This window comes from Drosophila santomea, chromosome X (assembly GCF_016746245.2).
Source record: "Drosophila santomea strain STO CAGO 1482 chromosome X, Prin_Dsan_1.1, whole genome shotgun sequence".
NCBI lineage: Eukaryota > Metazoa > Arthropoda > Insecta > Diptera > Drosophilidae > Drosophila > Drosophila santomea.
In genome coordinates, this window is record NC_053021.2 from 4,280,420 (window position 1) to 4,291,790 (window position 11,371).

Below are 11,371 nucleotides of genomic sequence, written 5' to 3' on the forward strand. Positions count from 1 at the left end.
TGTGCAACCTCTGACCCCAAGACCCCAAATGTGAAACGTTGGCTTAGCCAGTGGTCCACATCTACATTGAGTCTCTCTTATGCTAATTGCTAAAGTCCAAACATAGAGCATATGTCAAGAAGCTGAGTGATCCACTGCGTCTTCGAAAAGATTGTTTGATAATTATACATTTTCCATTGGGATTTCAATACGATTTATAAATATTTCAAGAACAATGAATGTATACAAGACTTGTCAAATTTTAAGAGTTTTTTTTCTTTCTTTAAAACCGAGAACAGCTCATTTGTGTGCTTTGTTTTCTAGCTGTATTAGTGCGATGGATTTCCCCAACTGACAAGACTTTTTCCAGAAGACTTATTTATATACATAGATTGAATGCCATACTACAAATTATCCTTTATTTAATGTCATTAGAACCCATGCATGTATCGAAACATCTAACCATTTTGATGTGCTCAAATACGAACCAAGTGGAAATGGAGCCACTAAATGATCCACTGTGTGAGGCTACAACGACAACACCTGCCAAAGGAAAATATAAAAAAAAAATTGGAAAAAAGAAGCAGTAAAGAAAATTCAACAAATCATGGCAGTGGCAGTGGCAACGTCAGCCCAAAACGGAAACCATGCCAAAAAGCCGGCAAAAACCCAACCGAAAAGAGGGGGGTGCTGGGGGCGGCACACCTGCATTTACCTCGTGGTGAGGGGGGAAGGGGGGAAGCGGGGTGGTGGAGTGCACGAGGGGGGTTAAATCAAACCGTAAACTATGGAGGCCGCCATTGCTGTGTGTCGAGCGCATTTTTGCCGCCCAAAGTGCGGCGACTAACGCCAAAGACCACAAAAAACTGCAGACTCTGTTTGAGCACTGAAAAAAAATTAGTATTTGCTTCTTCAGGCAAATAAACCATTTCAAATCCAATGAGAAAACCGCGTCTCAAAGGGAAAATGCCAAATAAAATCCTAAGAAAAGGAAATGTATTTTGACTTGATTTGAGAAGAATCTAGACATGTTTCCTAAATGAAAACTACTTTCGTAGGGAAGTTCACCATTCTTTCCACCATGAATCAGTCGGCATTACGTTTATTTTTCCAGTGGTCCAAGTGAGCAGACGTTGGAATATGTGTAACCCTGGTTTCTGAGGCTTCGGCGACAGAGTTTTTATGGCACTCAGTCGCCTCATTGTTTCGTAGTTTGTTTCCATCTTCACCCCAGTCACCGTCACCGCCTTCTTAATCCCCCCATCCTGACCACTTTTTTAGCCATCTTTTTTTTTTTTCGTGTCCACGTTTTTACCTCGCTGTGTTCAGTTTTGCGTTGAAAGCGCTACAATGGCGTGAAATAATATGCAAAATACTCGGGCGCACACACATGCATGTGGTGTAAGTGCTGTGCAAACAGAGCTAAATGTGGGCGTACGTGGGCGAAGGTGAACGGTGGGGTTAGAGGTCAGAGGGCGGGAGGCAGAAGGCAATGGTGCACTCGATGCGATAAGGATGATGGTGACGAGTGGTGTTGATCGCCGCACGGCTGCTAATTAGGCCACTTAGAGCTCCGTTCGAGGCACTTTCTGCAGGAAATCACAAGAACCAGACCGAACATTCGAAAATGGGGTGGAATTCTCAGACGGGACAATACACAAATATATATATATATATATATATATATATATATAGCTATATGCTATTGTAAACGTGTATGGCGAAATCCCTATGGAACCCTGTTTGCCATTCGGACCGGCCATTATTGCCTAGTGCCATGTAAGTGTGTGTTGCATGGACTTCTCCTCACCTTTCCTCACATTTCACCTCATCCTTGCGTGTGAAGGAGGTCAATGTATTCACTCCTGTAAAAGTGTAAAAGTTCCCCCAAAGAATTGCAAGAAATTAAAGCCCAACACCAGCTTTCGGTGGCTTGTCGAAATGTATATTCAACTTTTAAGTAGCTGGAAAAATAATGGCAGAGACTAAAGCCTAGTCTTCAGTTTTGTTACCTATTTTATTGTTTCAGCTAATCGCCGTCAACTCGCCATATTATATGTACGAGTATATGCAGATGCTCAGAGTCAAACTCTGCAGTTGAACGACCCAGTCATTGTGGGTTATCCTTGTTTTGCCGCTGAATGGATCCGCTCGCACACATCCTTTTTGGGTTGGGGCGTCTCGAATTACCATAAGCTGGCTGGCTCGGATCGTCGGCAGCGATCCTCTGATCTTCTCCTGGCTGTCTAAGTTTCCTTTTCTTTGCCAGCTCCGCCCACGTCCCTTTGGAACCGCTCCTCCTCGGGTATTTACTGCCCACGAAACGGGGATCAAAGGCGCCGCATATCCTGTGCTTGAGTTTCATTCATTGAGCCTGTGGAGAGCCCGTGTAAGCTTATATGGGGTATGGGGTCGGGGCTCGGACTTCGATCCTCCAGCGGTCCTGCGTCGGGACTTTGGGACTTTTGTGAACGGCGGGAATGGATCCGCACAAGATCTCCCCATTCGCGAAATGCTAATTCCTAATTGGGTAAGCACAGAGGCCTAATTAAGCTGTTGCCATTGTTGACAGGGATTTTCCCCGTCCGCATGCCCTCCTCATTATTGTGATTGTCCTTGTCCCGAAAGTCTAGGCTAGATTCCAGGTGCTAGCCGAATGAATGTCTTTAAAGACATCTGCCACAGTTGTTCTGCTGGCTCAAGGGAATTAATATTAATGTTGTAAAGCTGAAAAAATGTAGTAAGTAATGCGTTCAAATTGGTCAACTAACTAAAACATTTTGTTATGAATTGATAGGAAATACGAAATTAAAAATATGTAGTAAGAGATAATATAACTGTACGATTTCATTGAACAGTTTGGTCAGCAATATTTCTGCGCTTTTTAGCAACTGCAATATGAACTAATAATTCGATTCGCAAACAGAATTTGGTGAATGTTTGTTTGTTTGAGGTGTGAGTTGGTCGTTTGTCTGCCCGGCGGCCATTATTAATGACGCAGGCGTCGGGTCAAAGGTGCAAATATTGATTCCATGACAGTCCATTTGCCCATATGCAAGTGCCCAAAATGGACATAGCCTTCATTTTGCAACTGATTTTATGAGTTCCCTGCACTACAGCCTGCAATTTGTAAAGATAACTTCAGGCTGCATTTTACCAATGATTTAACTTTGATTTCTATTGGCAAATTCATAGTTTTAGGCATACATTTCTTTTCATATACTTTCTAAGATTAAATGTAAAAAGCATCAAATGATTTTTACTGTTTGCCCTCTACTTAAGCGCAGTTTATGATTGACTTGTTGTTAATGACCCGGACGCAGTTTGAGAGCCACTGGGCCAACGATCCTCTGGGCCATATCATAACAAACCTGTTGATTTGTGCTTGTTAGGGCGCGGCAGTGGCCCCAGAACGACCCTTCTCAGGAGGCCCCACCGAAATCCAACAAATCCAACAGCAAAAAAATATGAAAAAGATGAACAGAACCCGAAAATATCCCTGAAAGCCCAGTCATAACCAAGCGAAAGCGATCATAAGCGCAGCTCAACTTTGTCCAGAGCCTGGACCTCATGACGGAAGACTGCGTCCGAAGAATCGGGCCCAGAAGACGCAGTGCCGAATACCGAAGACTGAGGACTGTGGACTGAGGACTGAAGACTGGAGACCGCTGTTCGCTCTGTGTGGCAGCGGCCTGATCTCCGGCTGTTGTTGTGGTTGTCGTTAAAGTCGTTATTATTATTTGTGGCTCTTTAAGTGGCTCATTCGCTAACTGCACGACGATGGCGATATTCGTGTGCCTCCCAAGTCCCCTGGGGGGCTGGGGGGCGTGGCGGGGGTCTGAAGAGGGCCCCCTCCCCCGCCCGAAGACTGTAGACTGGAGTCCGGAGACTGAAGACTGAAGACTGGCGACTGGCGTCGCCGCTGACAGCGACGGTGGTCCACTTGGCGCTCTCGTGAATTGATTCATAAAATATTATATCATTTTTCTGAAGCCCCCCTCCCCCTCCTCCTCCTTGTCTGCCTTCTGCCTTATTTTTTGCCTCCTGCTCTTTTTTTTGGCTTTCTGGCTGCTCGTTTGAGGGTTTTGTAATTAGCGTGCATGTTTACCCGAATAATTTCACTTCATGGGGCTCGTTGAAGAAGTTATTATCAGAGTGCCCCTGCCTCCTCGTTTGTCTCTTGTTTTCTCTCCGTTTTATTATTATTTTGTTGTTTTTATTTTTGGTTTTAGTTTTTTTGGATATACCGCCTAAAGCGGGCAACGTCCGCCAATTAGTTGGCCAATGTCCGAGAAAACTCTTTTTTTGGGCAACTGTAACGGAAGGAAGTCGCCGTCCCACTCTTTCTTGATCTCTAACCCAAAGCCGTGGGCGCTCGACCACTCGGAGAAAGAAGGTATGGATTAACCATTTTAATTCTCTAAATATAAAAAGCTAAACTTCTCTGCATGATGGATGCATGTCTGTGAATAAATATATTATAGCTAATCAGCCAACATATCTAAGTATATAAATTGCAGACATATGCAAGTGGAACCCATTTCCATTTTTGAATATCTTCGAAATTAACTATCATTAAAGAAAATCCAACAAGGAGAATGTGGTGCATTCACATTATTGTGTTCTGTGTAGAGGCAATTGCATAAATCAGCGGCGGCGAACCGCTGGCTCTTAATTGACATACATAGACCACCGTGACCGTCCGACTTTCCGCCGAACTCACTCAACTCTCGACCGATCCGATCCGATCCCAACCCAACCAATCCAATCCAAAGCCATCGCATCGCAACGCAACGCAACCCATTCCATCTCCCATCTCGAGTCGTCTAAATTTTGATTCCGGGCGATCCAATTTATGGAGGCACTGCGGACAAAGGGTCACGTCATTGGCTTTGCTCTGCGCTTGACAGCAGCTCGTAACTCGTAACTCGTAACTCTGGATAAACTGGGCACTGGGCACGGAATCCTGGAGCGTCAGGAATCGAGGATAGAGAGATGTCACCGTCGGCTGTGGCAGTGGATGTGGCTGGAGTTATGATCGGTTTGATTCGGGCAGGTGATCTTTGATGGATCGCTGCCAGGCTAAAAAGATAGCCGCCAATCCAAGTTCATTGATTGCCGTTAAAAAAGGGTTTCATTAAATGGCAGAACTTTGAGGAATATATCAAATATAATGATCAAATCGTACCTAACATATTATTTGCCCATAAATGATATGATTTTCAACTGATATGCATAAACAGAAATAAAACGACACAAATCTGCAGTTTAGCCAGAGCTTTTCTAACACTGGTTCTTTGGCTTTCATCAACTTCTTCCTCAATTGAAAAGAATGTTTTGCCCAATCATGGCCGCAGCTGTTGTTAAATATAATGTTTTTAGTGAATCGATTATACAAATCAAACCGTTAGGTGTTACAAATGACCAGCACCCAAGATTAGAGGAGCGATGGGCCGAAGAAATGGATTGAAGAATTGAGCAGAAGAAACGCTGAGGAGAAAGGTGCTGAAGAAAGGCGAGCTCAGGACGGAGAGAATGAGTGTCTGCGGTGGGCACACTTTTTAAGGGGCCCCAGATGCGATCAAAGTTGATTAGATGACTGCGGATGCTGCACAGCCCCCCCTATAAAACACACTCCCCTCCGCCTGGTATTGATCCCCCCCTCTCCCTACCCCGCCAGCGATGCCACCATATCTTCTTGGGTGTCGGACGTGCGTGCGTGCATTTTATTACGCGCGGATGTGATGAGTCTATCGATGGGGCCTCCGCCACTCGAGTGGCTTGTTAAAAATCGCTGAATGGGAGCATTTTATGACCCGCTTTGATGGCCAATCCAATCCATATACTCGTAGTCAGGCGGCGGGGGATTTAATCAGGGGGAAATCAAAGACAGTCGGGTATATATCCGTTTATATATGTACATACATACGTATGTAGGTACTTATGTGTGTGGCTTTTGTCTTTGAGCTTCTATTCGATGGTGGAAGTTAACCTGCGGCTACACAGCTCCATTGCTGTTGCCTTTTTACTGGTGTTTCAATTCAGGCAATTAACCAAACAAATTCTAGGGCGAAAGTTGCTTAATTATATTATTTATTTACATAAATACAGTGATTATCACGATGGCATATGCCAGTTTTCCAACAATCAGCGAAACAGTTAGCCAATCACCTCGCCAAATTCCTCTGACTAACTGGAGGGAGGGACCACCCAAAATCGAGCCAAAAAAGTTGTCAACATTTTCATGTTGATGTTGCTGCTGCAGTAGTTGCTGCCTCGAATTTGTGCAATGCCCAGTGGCCGGCGGAAAGCGGAAAAGTGGAAAAGCGGCATGTTGCAATCGCTGTCTGAGCTTTTGGTCTAGTGAAGGGGGCCACCCAAGCAGCCTGCCCCCAAAAACCGAAAAAGGGGGAGGGGTAAGGGGTAAGGGGGTTTTCAGCTGTCAGAGGAGCGGAGGCACTTGAATAAACGGCCATTGTTGCTGTTGTCTTTCAACGTTTTTGACTTGTTTTGATTATGACGGGGGACGTCGTCGTTGTTTGCTCGTTGATTTCATAATCTCTTCTGTTAGTCATGCACAGAGAGAAACTATGCACAGGTTCTGTGAAGTATATAAAACAAGAACTTTGGGGGTTGCATATAAAATGTTAAAAAAAAAACATCTGTATGTATAACAAAGTGTAAGTAGTTTTCGGGAATCTTTCTCACGAACAACTGATCAATTATTCTTCTAATTTTTTTCTGGAGAAACTCTAGATAGAAAACCGATCTTATTAAAAGTGGACTTTTTTTTCTGAATGTGCTTGCTGCTGTTGGCATTGTTGTTGTAGATTTGTGGGTGACCGCGCACTCTCTAAAAACGTCAATCACTCAATTAAACTTAATTATAATTGCGAAGCGATGATGGCGGGCGGGCCACAACAACAACAACAGTTGAGAAATTTCCAGAAAACAAGACAACAAACAAATGGAAAAAAAATGAAAAAAAAAGGGAAACCCAAAGAGTGGGTGTGGAAAAGGAGGGCGGGCTTGCTCAGATTTCAAGAAATTTCGCAGAAAATTGTAAATGCACGATGCTGCCTCAACTTTTTGTCCGCCTGATGAAGATGAAGATGGAGATGATGATGGCGACGCGTCGCCTCCACTTTGGGCTTAAATTTAGCTGGTCGTTGTCCCTCTACGGCTCCCCATTGCCCCCCTCCCCCAAGCTTACAATTTGATTGTTAGCCTGAGAAAATAAGAGACCACAGGGCGAGTGGTGAGTCTTCAGTACACAGGAGAAAAAAGCATTGAATATAACTATTATATGTTGCCATTGAACAAACATAATAGTCATCATTTAACTTACATTTTTCGTAAATTGCCTAGGAGTTAATTGTTTTAAGTTAATGCACACTGCTCTGCTTTTATATATTTATGCAAGTTTCTAAGACGTCTTTCACTGTCGACTGCTGATGTCGCGTTATGCAAAATGTCTTCTCCCTCGCTCTCACACCACCCTGCACTATCTCCATCCCACCTCTCTTTTTCTCTCCCCCTTTCTCCCCCTTTCTCTCTCTCTCTCTCTTTCTCTCTCTCTCTCTCTCTCTCTCAGCGCTAAGGTGGCCACGCAATTTGGGCAATCGGGAAGAGTCGCCCACCCAGAAGAACCAGAAGAGGTCTTCAGCTCAGGCCCTGTAGAGCAAGAGCCCCCAAGCAACTCAATTGAAGTGCCAGGAACTCTCTATTCGCAGTAATCATTTAATAAAACTGCCGCTTTTATTATATCAAATTAAGAACTTTTAAGTTGTGCCATTAAATCATGAAAACGGCCCTTTCCCTTAATATAATTTGCTGTCAGGATGTTAAGACTACGCTTAACACTCTGCAATTTGAAAATTAAAGATTAAGAGTTAAGACTGCGATTAACACTCTGCAATTTGAGACTTAAAGACTTAAAGACTAACACTCTGCAATTTGGGAATTACTTTTGCTGAACTTTAAAATCTTTATTCAAGCAATCATAGAGCTTCCTCACCTTTTTGTGTTATATGTGTCATATCTGCTAGTTTAGGGGAAATGAGCTCCAACTGAAGAACACGCACTTTCACCTGGGCCGTAACTCCCGATCTCTGGGATTGTGATGGCGACTGTGACTGTGACTGTTACTGTGACCGGATATGATTGTGGCTATTTTGGAAGGGAAGGGAGTTCGTAGGCTGCGCCGCCCCAGAGGAGCACCCCATCCCATCCCCCGCAGCTTGCACAACAATTGCGTTTGTTCGCAGCGTTCGCAGTGTTCGCATGGGAGCTCCCCCGATTCGCCCCGATCCCCGCTCTTTATCCATTATGTAAAGAGGCGACGCAACGTGTGGGCGTGAACTGGAGCGGCCAGTGGAGCGGCCAGCCAAGCGAGTGCACTGCAAACCCACTACTACAATTACTATTGTAACTTAATATTGACTTAATTGCCAGCATTTTGATTTGCAAGCTGAATTTGCACTTTGTTTAGTACAACCAGATATCCGGCTTTGAACTTATGCCCAAATATATTCACATTTTCGCTCAGTGTAGCTTGCAACAAGCTGTGACCATTGGAGCGCTGTTCGGGCGTTGTCACATTTTTACGCTTTTGCGATTTGCGGCACAATAGAGAGAGAGGGTGGGAGCCTGTAATTAGGGGCGGTATCTGTTGTCGTTCGGTTGACAAAATGTTGGCCAACTGGACAACTAACTGGGCAGTTGGGAAAGACAAGATATAGGATCGGATCGCGATGGCCAAGGGTTCCCAACTATATTGCGGAACGGCTATTATACGTGTATAATCATTGGCTCTTCTATGGGAATGTACACATGTCTTAAGCGATTCGAACTATTGATATATTTTTAAGAAGACTGATTCCGACATAAGCTATACATAGTTATTTGCCAACGAAATAAATCTAGTGGAGTGAGCAAAACCACCTGCTCGGCTATCGATTACACGTGTAAATAAAACAATTGGCATCTGCGAATTGAAACCGAGCTGGAAATTGCGGGGGAGTGGTGGAAAATAGCCGAAAGAAAAGAAAATTAAGTGATCCCAAATCCGGAAAGAGGGGTGGAGGGTGGGGGTAACCAATTCAGGTAGCTGGAATTTCTCTAATGGCCTTAAACTTAAGCGATTCCGTCCATTCCATTGTTGTTGCCTGCACCTTTTGTTGTTTCCCGAGTCCCGCCCTTTGTAGTGCTGTGTGTGTCTGTGTGTTTATTGTAATCGATATTTGGGCAATGCAATGCAGCAATTGAAATCAATGAAATCGAGAACATTTGCACTAACAAAAAAGAAAGCAAACTACATACTAAGGCAGATCCAAAATCCATCTGACATCGAGGGTTAGCGGCAATTAAATCTACTTGACTGCATCCCCAGACCCAAAACCAAAAAAAAAAACACAAAATTCCACATGCACCCCCATATCACGAAAACAAAAGGAAGATTGCAGGCATTATCAGCAGCTGTGGGCTTCAGTTTTTCAGTTTTTTCAATTCGCTATCAAATCACTTATGGATATAACTACATACGGAAAAGCTCTGCGGGCTGACTTTGGTTTTTCTGGAGAAACAGGAACCCTAAATTAATCCACCCTTGAATCATCGATAGCAATACCAGCTGAATAAAAAGCTTACTAAGCAAATATAGTTATAGTATAGTTAAATAACATAACATATAATTGATAAATCAATTTTGAATAGGTAAAGTGTACATTTCGATGTTTAAGTATCAAACCTATGCCAGTTGTGTGGACGCGCATCTTCATTTGGTCTGAAGCGCCAATTTGAGCCAGCCTTTCATTTGAGTTGTCATTGCGGCCATTCATCAAAGAACCTCGATTGTACAGGGTACAGAGCACAGCTACTCCCCCTCAGCGCCTCATTCGCACTGGGATTCGGATTCGGAATCGGACTCGGATTCGGATGAGGCCTAGTATTTGTAGGCCATAAATTTTATTGCTCAACTGGCGTTTGTGCAATTAAATCTCAATGGCTTGACGGCGGCCGCCGTCTTTGTCATTTTAGCCCTGCGACGCGTGTGCACTTGAAAAAGTCACCGAGGGTGAGGTTTATACATAGATATACGAGTTATGTATGTGTACGTCTGATGATACATGGGCTTAACTATCCAAACCAACTATCTCTCTATCTTTGTATCTCTCAATCACCGCACCACCCACCCGACTCGCAAATATTGTGACAATGCTATGCCTAATGACCAAATGCCTCCGTTTCTGGGGAGGCACGATCCCGTGCGATAATATCACCATCTCTCCACCTCTCCATTAACCACAAATGTCGCAAACGTCTATCACCTATCTGGAGATCTAATCGCTGGTGTTGCTGCTTAACTGCCGGATTTCCTGGTTCCACTATTGGTCCACTTAACACAATCCGCTTTTTGTCTTCAGACTCGTTTGCTTTTTATAGTTCAAGTTCGTTATCTGAATTATGGGAAACCTAATTAAACGGTTTTTATTTTTGATAACTGCATAAGAAATGACAAAATAACTAAATTAAATCATCTCTTTCAGGTACTAATGCTTTGGCCTTTGGACGTATTTAAAAATCATGTATGTATACTTTTCTTAGTAAAAACACTACTAAGGTAAAATATTGGCATAATGCCGAATACCTTCAGCATCTGACATTCACGTCTTTTTACAACCACTCACTTGGTATTCATTTACCTCTGGCACTCGGCACTCTGGCACTCATAACTCACATGTCGCCTTATTAGCAAGCCATGGCCAACTCATTGAGTGGATTCCGCCAGCTTCTGGTTTTCCTTTTGCTGTTTTGGCCATTCACTTGCTGGCATTTGGCGCAGATTGGTCAAAGGGCATCAGCCACCGAGATCTCGGCTCCAAAGACATAAACGTGGACATGGACCGTGGACCTGATGGAGCTGATGGAACTGATGGAGCTGCAGCTGAATTAGGAGTGGGAGTTTCGAACGTGAGCCAAGTGCCACACCCTTTTGGGATACTACACTGTACGAAGAGAGCAACCAAAAATCATGATAACTATGTTATATAACATTTTGGTCAAATCAATTTTTCTGAGTGCAACTGAAAGAGTTGCGCGGGCTGGATAACATTTTCCCACAGGCGCCGCCGTCAGGCGCTGCCATAAACGAGCTACGTGTCGCCATCAGGTGGCGTTGTCCCGCCCCAGCACTCGCATATCGAGCAAATCTACAGAATCTGGTGAATCTGCTGCCTCGTAAAAACATCCTCCATCCGAGCAACATCCTCCGAGAGAAATTAAAGAAAGGCGACTGGAGCAGGCGCTTAGACAAAGTCAACCCTTTGATAAAGTTGCCCAGATGAATGGACCAGTTGTAGTGGCAGGGGTACGTTGGAGGGTTGGGGGGTTG

General features: G+C 44.1%; 1 long non-coding RNA gene across 1 annotated transcript in view; it reads left to right on the top strand.

The window, feature by feature from the left end:
- The window catches only part of LOC120455062, a 217,383-nt gene extending 206,043 nt beyond the window's left edge, over positions 1–11,340 (top strand). The window contains exons 5-6 of the long non-coding RNA XR_005616710.1: positions 10,527–10,565; positions 10,634–11,340. This is a non-coding gene — a long non-coding RNA (uncharacterized LOC120455062). The remainder of the gene's footprint in view (positions 1–10,526; positions 10,566–10,633) is intronic.
- The last annotated feature ends 31 nt before the right edge of the window (positions 11,341–11,371 follow it).